Here is an 11,174-nt window from a genome sequence, read left to right as displayed (position 1 = left end):
TCTGAGGCCCCGAGAAGGAAAGTGAGTTGCCCAAGAACACACAGCTAGTAACTCTCTAACAGGGACACCGTTAGCTGAAATTCAAGAACACAAAGGAGATTTCTGTCCTTTAATGTGTCTGAACCTTATTCACATGCACTGTTAATATTTCCAACTAAATATAATTACATATCGCATTTTGTGCTAGATCAAATAGTATAGCTGCTCTTACTTCTGGTATAAAAAGGCAACAGGTTTCAAAGAAAATTAAAAGGCATTCTTATAGGAGAAACATACAAAAATTAAAGACATCCAAATCTTTGGTTTTTCCCCACCCCCATTCATGGGGCCATCCAGTCAGCTCCAACTTCAGCAGGATGGAGCGATTGCCCCAGAGTGGGGCTTTCTACCATTGATGTGGTGCCTGCACACAAGACTTCTAAAACCTGGACGTGGGGACAGAGACTGACCTGTTTCTGCAGCTCATAACCCCTGGTGGTCGAGGAATTACGGGTCTGGTGCAGGCTGCTGGCTGGCAGAAAGTGCAGAGACGGACTGGAGCCCAGAGAAACACCAGGAGAAGGCGGGTCTGCTCAGGCCTCAAGCACCTCGTGGTGGCTCCGTGTGTGTGTGTGTGTGTGGTGCATGGTGCCGTGTGCGGGGACATGCGCTGAGGATGGGAAGTCAGCGGGGTAGGTGAACCACCCCCCGGCCAGGGCATCAAGTGCACAGCTAGTGCTTTCAACCTTCTTTCAGGTGGAGCCCCTGTGGGGTCCTCCAGACTGGGAAGGGGAGCAGTGAATGAGCACGGCACCTGCAGGCGGTATTCTGGGGCCCGCAGCAGGAGACCACCCCGGACAACGTTCTGCTCCTTTGTGTTTGTTGCATTTTACAAGAAACTAGGTGTGAAACAAACACAGCACTCACCTTGCTCGATGCTGTGCCTACACGAGGCTCCAGTCCCAGAGGGAAGCTTCTGGAACATGCAGACCAGCTAGAGCTAGAAGTCAGAGGCCTGCCCGAGTCCACGGTTAAATCCCACCACCCCGGTGCTGCCCGCGGCTGGCCCGCCATGCCCGAGACGGGGAGGCAGGCGTTGAGTGGGCCTGTTGGTACAGCAAAGGTCGCATGTAACATGCATCCCACGGACGTCACATCACTACTGATTTTCCTATGAATATAATATGTGTTTTTTTTCCAGACCTGATATTAAAGTGAAATTTGACCACATAAGGAAAAGTGCTGATAATACCAGCTACCAATTCCTGAGCATCTCAGGTTCCAGGCACTGGGCCTTGTTGCAAGTACTTCTAACCACATAGGACAAGGAGTGTGGCACTCAGTTTACGGGGGAAGCAGCTGGATAAGGTCAGCAGGTCGCCCGGATCACACAGTATCTAAGTCACAGAGCCAGAGTGAAATGTGAGTCCCTCTAATTCCAAAACCCACACTCATTCTGGGGCACCCTCCTGCAGAAGATCTCAAACAGGATTTGCTAAACTCTGAAAACTGGGAATATAGAGAAAGAACAGTTTTTGACAAAGTCTAAGAAAATGATATAAGACGGTACAGGAGATTTCTAATATAGGACTTGACACACGTCTCCCGATTACTCCCAGTAAGTACAGCAAAATCTCTGGACATTGTATGTGAAACAAACACAAAAAGAATCTGAAGGGCTAAGAGAAAAGCCAGACCAGCTAGAGGTGGTGGTGAGTTTATATATCTTGAACTGGATAGTGGATAAGCCAGCAACCCAGGAAGGCCAATGGATACAGATGAAAACGCCCAAGAAGAGCCTTCTCTCTCTCTGACCATAGGGACAGCCTAGCAGGACAGAGGACTTTGACACAGTAACTGCCCTACGCCATCCAAACTCCATGGAGAAATCCACAGCCGCACTCCCATCCTCACCAGCAAGGCTGGGGACCAGAAAGTTCACCACCATCTAGTGGGAAGAAGGCCTGATGACATCACCACAGCGAAGTGGTAGGAGGAGGCCCAGCAGGAGATGGGGCCCACCCTCACACCCCTCCTTGGGGAAGCTGGTCCTTCACCTGCACCTGACAGTGACAAGACTCTTACTGCTAACTCAGTTTGTGAAATAGTAAATGGCCAACAGGGAGACTACAGGTCTGAGTGTGATATCAGAGACAGGTGGCTAAAGCAGAAATTGCAAAGGAGACCCAGAGTCCCATACCATAAGAGTCAAAATATCCAGGTTATAATAAAAAATAATAAAATAAAAAAAATTATGCATAACACCAAGAACCAGGAAAATCTCCTTTTGAATAAGAAAAGACACCCAACAGATGCCAACACCAAACCCAGAGATGTTAGGATTATCTGGTGAGGATTTTTAAAGCTGCCATTAAAAAAAAAACCAAAAAACACAACAAAAAACCTGTTTCAATGAACAATCACAAACACACTTGAGACAAATGAGAAAAAAGAAATTCTCAGCAAGGAACAAGAAGATACAAAAAGCCACATCGGAATTTTAGAACTGAAATATACGATCACTGAGATGAAAGAATCAGTGGGGGCCTCAACATCAGAATGGAGAGAACAGAGAAAGAACCAGTGAACTTGAAGGTGGGACAACAGACGTTACTCCTTCTGAGCAGCAGAGAGAAAGCAGACTGGAAAGAAGAGCCAGACCAGGACTTCAGGGACCTGGGGCCAGAGCGAAGGCACCACAGTCCTGTCATCAGGGTCCCAGAGGGAGAGGGGAAGGGAGGCTGAAGAAGTATTCAAAGAAATATGGATGAAAAGTTCCCAAATTCAGCAAAAGATATATATCTACAACCTCAAGAAGCAGAGTGAACCCCGAACAGTGGACGTGCAGACCACAAGCCAAGATGCATCATCATCAGCCCCACTCCCCTGCCCCCCGTGAGGGGGTTTGTATTGCTAACTGGTGATAACATTTCACTGTTTGTATCAAAGAGTGAAATCATGGTGTAAGTACTTCCCATTTAAGATAGAATGATTTTCTATGACATCTGAACACATTTTAATTAAACGTGACACCTAGTGACCACATAAAAATATAAATATTACAAAAACAAATCAGTTCATTTTTATTTATTATTTATTTATTTATTTGAGAGGGAGAGAAAAAGAGGGAGAGAAAAAGAGGAAGAGAGAGTGTGAGCAGGGGGAGGGGCAGAGGAAGAAGCAGGCTGTCGGCTGAGCCAGGAGCCCGATGCGTGGCTCCATCCCAGGATCCCGGGATCATGACCTGAGCCGAAGGCAGATGCTTAACCGACTGAGCCGCCCAGGTGCCCCTAAATCAGTTCATTTTTAAAGAACAACATGCAAGAATTCCAAATAGGCCATTACTGTGCTTTTTATCTGTTTTTGCTAATGTAACATGATGCTAATTGTCCATCTATATTTTAGTATGTGTGATGAGCCCAAACCAAATAGGATATGGTATCTTGTTTAAAAACGTGTTTGTCAACAAAACATGGTTTTATCAAATAATCATTTTGTAATAAATTAAATGGGGGATATCTCTGTTTCGGTGGGGATAGTTGAAGTGTACCTTTAGACATTATAAAAATTATGATTGTGTAAAAATGAATGCTAAGTTATCTTTAATGACATACTAATCAAAAACCACTTTTTAAACTTAAAATTGCTTCTGCATTATGCATCATGCAACAATGATTGTAAGATTAAAACAATTCTCCCAGGATTCTTGAGATTAGACGTTACTATACAAGAGGTTTGCCCAGCCAATCGAGGTTGGCGAGTTGCACACGTCCCGTTTAATGACAGGCTCCTTCACTGGTCCCCAACCACAAACACGCCTTCGAGTCTCCATGTCCTTGCTGTGAGGTAGAGATCTCGCTCCAAGGAGAGAGCTCGCTAAGTAAACTGAGATGCTCCCTTTGGGTTTGGGGTCACCTCCTTTCCAGCCTCGTGTTCACACCAACCCGAGAAAACAATGCGTTCATCTTGGCTTGGCGACAATGAGCTTCGAGACCGGGAAGGGGGAGGTGACGACAGGACGGGGGAGCGTCTCTCCCGGTACCAGGGTCGTGTGACGGTGTGAGAGCCGCAATGTGGAGCATCCCCGAGGGCGCGGATGGGGCTTGATAGAGGCTCAGGCAGCCGTGAGTGGGTTGAGGGCGCTCCCAGGGCCGTCCCCGTGGCCGTGGTGTGCAGGCACGTGGGCCGGGGACGACCTCGCGCACAGGCAGGCGAGGGGCTTTCCACCTGTACACCCGTCGGGTCATCACGCTTCACATCCACGCGACAAGCAGCGGAGCGGATTCGCCAGCCTCTGGCTGAGCGGTTTTCCTGTTTGTGCCCCATTTCTTCGTCCTCAAGGAAGGTTGGCAACGGCACTTGCGAAGAGCGGACAATAGTCAGTATCTACGCAGTCCTGAGCACACGCGGCTGCCCCGCGGCACAGGGAGGTAAACCCAGCAGACCCAGATGCAGTCACTCCGGGAGCGTGCGAAGGTGCGGGCGTCTGCCTTCGGCCCCGTGTGCTCTTCTGCGGGTTCTCTGTCAGTTTCATTTTCCCTGGACTCGAAACTTGGGCGTCCTGGCTCCCCTGCCTCCCAGTCGCCTTTACACAGTGAGTAAGTGGAAAACCCAGAATGTATGTGGAGGAGGAGAAGCCCCCCAGGCAGGGGCTGCAGGAAGACACGGCTGTCACTTGGCCAAGAGTGTCAGGTGGCTGTGAGACACCCGTGTGGCCCCGTGTCCCTGGTGCGAGCCTGCACTAAAAAGCTGCCTGGGAGCCCAGGGCCCCTGCCCGCAGTGGGGCGCCCCCCGGGGGATCCACTGGCAGGGCCAACAAGGAACCCCAGCCGCCCCCCTGCCCTCTCGGTCAGCCCTAGGCAGACAGCAGAATGACAGACCGCTTCCGCCCTCATCCACCTCTGCATGTCTTAGAAAGGTCCTCAGCCTCTTCTCCAGGCAAAACTCCTTGCTGTTTTCTAGCTGCCCTCCCAGCTAAACCTCAGTGGAAACCCAGGGAACATGATGAGCCGTTCTTATCTGTCTGCTCAAGGCTTTGTCCGGATTTTCAACTCCAATAGCCTTTGAATGTCTTCATAAATTTTGTTCACCATCAGAATTTCCAATTACGAAAAGGTTAATGCTAAAAGCAGGGTCGGGTGGGGACAGGGCGGGGACCACCCTCTCCAGAAATGCTGTGTTCAAAGGAAAGTTTCCCACTGGTTCTGCCAAAATTCCCTCCAATGCCGTGGCTTCTCCCCATAACTTGGAGTGGTTCTGGAGCCCAAATGGGGTTTCCACGGTTTCCTTTCCACCCCTGTCCCCTGGGGAAGGGGCGGGGGCATCTCTAAGAGTTTCCAGGGAGCTCTGAACTGCTTGTTTGCATTGCTAAGCTCTCCGCTGAAACACAAAGTCCTCTTATTAACTTTGAAAACACACACTACTTAAATTTTTGAAAAATAGCCAAGTAATCCAAGGTGAAAGAAAAACCATCATCCTGCCAATGGCTAAAATTAGCCTGTGTCTCCTCCAGGCAGGACAGTCCAGAAACGAGCCCCCCCCTCTGGGTCTCCACCTCTATTTACATTTACAATTGAATGCCATTATAGACCCAGCTTGGAGAGTCTGCAGGTTTTAAACTCAGCTGATCCCTTTGAGAAGCCATGGAAATGGTGAAGACACTTTATTTACTTGCTTGGGGTGGGGGTGGGGGGGTGGATTCTAAAGAGCACTTTTGTTTGTTTTTACAATTTTAAGGTACATAATTCCCAGTCCTCTGGGGCTCCCCTCCATGTCAACACTGTAAGTGACTCGTGTGTGATCTTTGGGTTGTCTTTCCAGTCTACAAAAACCATTTCCTCGTGGTGGCAAGCCTGGGAGGGGGCAAAGCAGCTGGAAAGGGTCACACCAATGAAGAACCGGAAGCTCGGACAACCAGTCTCGCCCGAGGCCCCACGCATGAGAGCCCAGGCCTGCTGGGGCCCAGCTCTCTGGGCTGTCCTGTCTTTTTCTGTGCCATCCTCATGTGCTGGCTTATTTCCATGCTGTGAAGCAGCTTATGACCTCGGGTTCCGCCAGCTCGAAATCCAGGGCTGCCCCTTTTATCTAGAGACACGCAGCATACTCACACACAGAACTAGGACCTGGCTGCCGAGCCCACTCCTCACCTGCAGCACAGCCCTGCATGACTGGGGTTCCCTCTGTGGGTGTCTACCCACAGACATGACTGCTTTCTAAGCGGGACCCACTTCTCTTTTTAAATATTTATCGTGACATAGGAACATTTACTTTCTTTAAAAAAAAGTTAAAAAACATTCATAATCCTACAAATACAGGAGAATTTTTTGCTGTTTTGCCTTTTATCTTGCAAACCTTTTGCAGATGCCTATGTGATGTTCTTACCATGGTAAGTTGGAGAAACACCTGTCAAAGCCATCTGCATCCATCTCCTAGGGCTGCCATAATAAAGCGCCAGAAACGGGGACTTACACAACAGAAATCTGGCCTCTTGCTAGTCGTGAAGACAGGAGGCTGAGAGGAAGGTGTCAGCAGGGTTGGCTCTGCGGGAGGATCTGTTCCCGGCCTCTTCCAGCTTCTGGGAATGGTTGGCAACCTTCGGTACTCCCTTGCTTGTAGATGTATCGCTCCAGTCTCTGCCTCTGTCTCCCTGTGTATATGCATGTGTGCATGTGTGCATGCATGTGTGTATGAGTGTGTGCAGGTGTGTATGCATGTGTATGCATGCATGTGTGCATGTGTGTAAGCATGAATGTGCATGTGTGTATGCATGTGTGTATGAGTGTGTGCGGGTGTGTATGTATGTGCACGTGTGCATGGATGTATGCGTATGTGCATGTGTGTATGAGTGTGTGCATGTGTGTATGCATGCATGTGTGTATGAGTGTGTGCAGGTATGTATGTGTGTGCATGCCTGTATGCATGTGTGCATGTGTGTATGAGTGTGTGCGCGTGTGTGTATGCATGGATGTGTGTGTGTGCATGTGTGCATGCAGGTGTGTGTGCATGTGTGTATGTGTGTGTGCAATTTTCTCTCTCCTCATAAGGCCACCTGATCCAGCACGACCTCATCTTACCTTGATTACATCCTACGGGACCTATCTCCAATCAGCCACACACACAGGCACCGGGGGGAGGACATGGACATCGCTTGTTGGGGGCTCAACCGGCCTGACAATACTCCCCACAGAGCTCCTTACCTATAAAGATGGTGAGCTTGAGGCTTTCGCTAGCAGCCAGTAGGAGAGCTCCAAAAGATCACCTGACCTTCCTAAAGAAAGAGCTCTGGGCCCTCCCTCGTTCATTATATAAACAAGACAGATGAGGCAAAGCGGATTTGCCAAGGATCTGAGGGCACGGTCAGCGCCTAAGAGCAGCAGAGAATCGATCGAAATATAACTGGTGGCAGACTTGTAACGGTGTTTCCCCTAAGGGCTGTCTTCTGGGAAACACGGGAACACTCTTGAAGTGCCCCCCTTCGAGGTGAGCCCACCATCCACCACCTGGCAGCCAGCTGGGGACTTCGTAAGACAATGGCCACGGGCAGGGGTGCAAACGTGGTGGGGAGGAAGAGCATTTCCTCAGGAAGCAGAGAGAGAGCAAGGCTGAGGGAGCCCACCCAGACCCCATCTCCGCTGTGGGCGTGGACCTGGGGAAGAAGCTTCTGGCCTGAAGACCCACATCAGTCTCTCCAGTGCCTAGAACGGTGCCCAAATACAAGCACTGTGTGCACAGAAGACGACCTCAGAGAAGAGCTCGAGGCGGGTCTTACCCACATCAGCTCTCCAGCAGCTCGGGTCTTGTAATTCTTACGTAAAACACCACCCCCAGCACACACAGCCTCAGGCCTGGTCTCCCAGGGTAATGGTCACTGCCTCTCCACCCCACCCCGGACCAGCCCCCCGCCCCCCACCCCGAGGCATTTCTTCAAATGGAATGTGCCCTGGACATGTGTTGATTGGGGCCACCCAACAATATACCCACCATACTGCTGACAATGGCCCCTGATTCCATTTGGGGAATCCATCCTTCCCGCTCTGTTCTGATAGAACTGATGCTCCCCGAGCTCCAGGGGCACCCGAGACCCAAGTTGGCCACCCAGGCAATTCATTCCCCAACCAGGGATGGGCCCACCGCGATGGGCCCACAAAACTCAGACAAGCCGGTGATGGTCAGGAGACTCAGTTCCAGGACTCCCATAAGAGCTATTCAGTGAGCAGATAAATAATGACCTTGACAATGACGATAATAATGACAGCTGAAGTATTGAGTGCTTTTGTCTTCCAGACACTGTCCCCAACAACCCCGATAGCCTAACTCATCATTCTGAAGCCAGCCCCATGATGTAGGCGAATGGCCTTCTGGGTACAGTGGTGGGGACAGTGACAGACTGGACAGCATTGCTCTGAAACAAGCATTCTATATCCCATGCCCCGCAGTTTTGTGGTTGGAACTGGAGATCCTATAGTTTGTCTTCTTGGGCAGCTCATCTCTGAGTTGTATGTGACAAAATGTTCTTTTTACCATAAAGGGTTCAAAGAACCAATTTGTGGTAATGTGACTTTCACATAAGAGGGATATTTTTGTCCCTCAGTTTTTACAATTAGTGTCCAAATTGCTAAAAAGTTACAGCATATTTTGCATTCATGAAACTTGAAAGCAAGGGACCTCTGCTACCTGACATCTAAAATGTTCATAATTACGGTACCCACCTACCCATCTGTATCCATTCAATAATGTCAATATCATGGTCCTGCAGTGCCACAAATAATGTTTCCTAATTTAGGAGAATTTAAAAAGGGTTGTCAGTGTAGTAGCATAATTTTTAAAACTGTGGGTGGGGATAAGAAGTCAGCAGAGAAAAGTGGAAGAAATAAAGGAAGCTGTCATTTAAGGTGCATATCCCAGGACAACTGTTCATACCTCAGGATGGCTGCTCACACCTCAGGAAGACTATTCACAACTCAGGATGACTGTTCACACCTCAGGATGACTGTCCATACCTCAGGATCACTGTTCATACCTAAGGAAGACTGTTCACACCTCAGGAAGACTATTCACAACTCAGGATGACTGTTCACACCTCAGGATGACTGTTCACACCTCAGGAAGACTATTCATACCTCAGGATGACTGTTCACACCTCAGGAAAACTATTCACATCTCAGGAAGACTATTCCTACCTTGGGATGACTGTTCATACCTTAGGATGACTTCAAGCAAGACTGTTTTGGAAACTAGAAATACTTTCTCATTCTAACAATAGAAGTTGCTGTCTAAACTTATAAAAAAGGAAAAAAAAAATCCTAAATTGCCAAAGTCCCAGACCTAATTATTTTGCTAATTATCAGACAAATGACATGGAAATATCTTGAATGTGGTGTTTTGAGTTCTTTGTGGGTAGGAATTGTGTGAGTTTAACAGCTTCATTGACATATAATTCACATTCCACTGAATCCTCCCATTGGAAGTATACAATTCAGTGGTTTTTAATATATTTACAGGTTTGGGCAAACATCACCACTATCTAACTTTAAGACAATTTTGTCCCTTCTAAAAGAAACTGTGTTCCCATTCAACCATGCTCCATTGCCTCACCCCAACGCAGCCCCCACTCACCCACTTTCTCTCTCTGTGGACTTGCCCATTCTGGACCTTTCATGTAAATGCAATCCTACAACATGTGGTCACTGGGCACAATGTTTGCAAGGCTCATCCATGGCATTGCATGCATCATACTTCATTCCTTTTTATTGCCATATAGTAGTCCATTGTGCAGATATAACACCGTTTGTTTATCTTTGCATCCACTGACAGACATTTGGGTTGTTTCCACTTTTTGGCTATTATGACTAATGCTACTGTGAGCATTTGTGTACAAGTCCTTGTGGGGACATATGTTTTCATTTCTTTTGCATATACACCTAGGAATAAAGAATCATAATTAGTGAGAAAAACTTCATCTAGACAGTCATGCAAACTTGTATGTTAGCAATAAACAATCTTTCATTCTTCATATAATTCTTGTTTCTTTATTGGAGAAGTGGGACAAAATAAATAGGTATTTAAGCAGTGAATAAAGATCTCAGGGAATGTATGTTCTCCTTTATTTGAAAAAGCACAAAAGGATTCCTCTCTGCTTTCAAACAAATGCATACATTTACAGAGGTGTTATTAAGTGATTTTTAATTTATCTGACATTGCCAAGAAATTTGCTAAGAATACATTTTTCAAATAACTGAAGTCTCTACCTTTTGCAATTTTAAGATTTTTTTCATAAAAATAAACATGCTTATATTCTAGAGGCACATTGCCTCTAATGATTTCTAGTGATTTATTGTTAGGATCACCATGCCTATTATCACATTATATCCACACATTCATATCACCAGAATGACTGTAGACTTATTTTAGGATCAGTCCAATTTAGGGATGCCTCCTCTCTCTACCTCAGACCTTACTGGGATTATATTCATTTTGTTGACTCTCTCAAGACTTCCAGGGACTGGGGCTTGTCAAGGGGTCTCACGCGTCCTGTATTGTTAGCCAAACTCCTTCATTACTGAAACTGCTGCTAGACTTCTGCACAGAGGTGGGACTCCTCAATTGTCCCAAAGGTCCTGGGCTCCACAGTACACTGGCCCCATGCTCTCTGGTGATGAACAGATGACAGATGGGTTGGCCATGCAACCAAGTGCCTTTTTAACTTCTTCCCAAAGCAGAGAATGTTTTGGTTTGTTTGTCTGTTTGCATGATTTGGAAGAGAATTGGGCCAACTTATCCTCACAGGCCTATAGAGACATGCCCTGAGACCCTCTGGGCCATAACGGGAATGCAAGCGGAGCCAGCAAAACAGCAAAGGGTGCCGACTGGCCACGGCTGGTGCAGCTATAGTGGGCCCGGGTCATTGAAGACTACTCTGATGGGGTGTCTGGGACTCCAGCAGTTGGCTCCAGCCCAACCAACACCTATTGGTCTGCAGGCTGACTTCCACCTGGTGCTTCCTTGCCCTCACCCAAGGATGACAGGGCTGTTTTCTCCCACACTGGCTGTGCTCTAGTTGGCGGAACACATCTCAGAAGCAGGAGACCAGTGAAGCCAGTGGGTCTCCAGAGGAAGAGCTGGGAACAGGCAGGAAGGAAGAAAAAGGGGATGGGTAAAGGGTGGATGTACTGGATCACACGGTGTGCCCCCAATCC

This window comes from Mirounga angustirostris, unplaced genomic scaffold (genome assembly GCF_029215605.1).
Source record: "Mirounga angustirostris isolate CCGP_5_RB_7025 unplaced genomic scaffold, mMirAng1.0.hap1 SCAF_14, whole genome shotgun sequence".
Lineage (NCBI taxonomy): Eukaryota > Metazoa > Chordata > Mammalia > Carnivora > Phocidae > Mirounga > Mirounga angustirostris.
Note: the sequence above shows the minus strand (reverse complement) of the source record.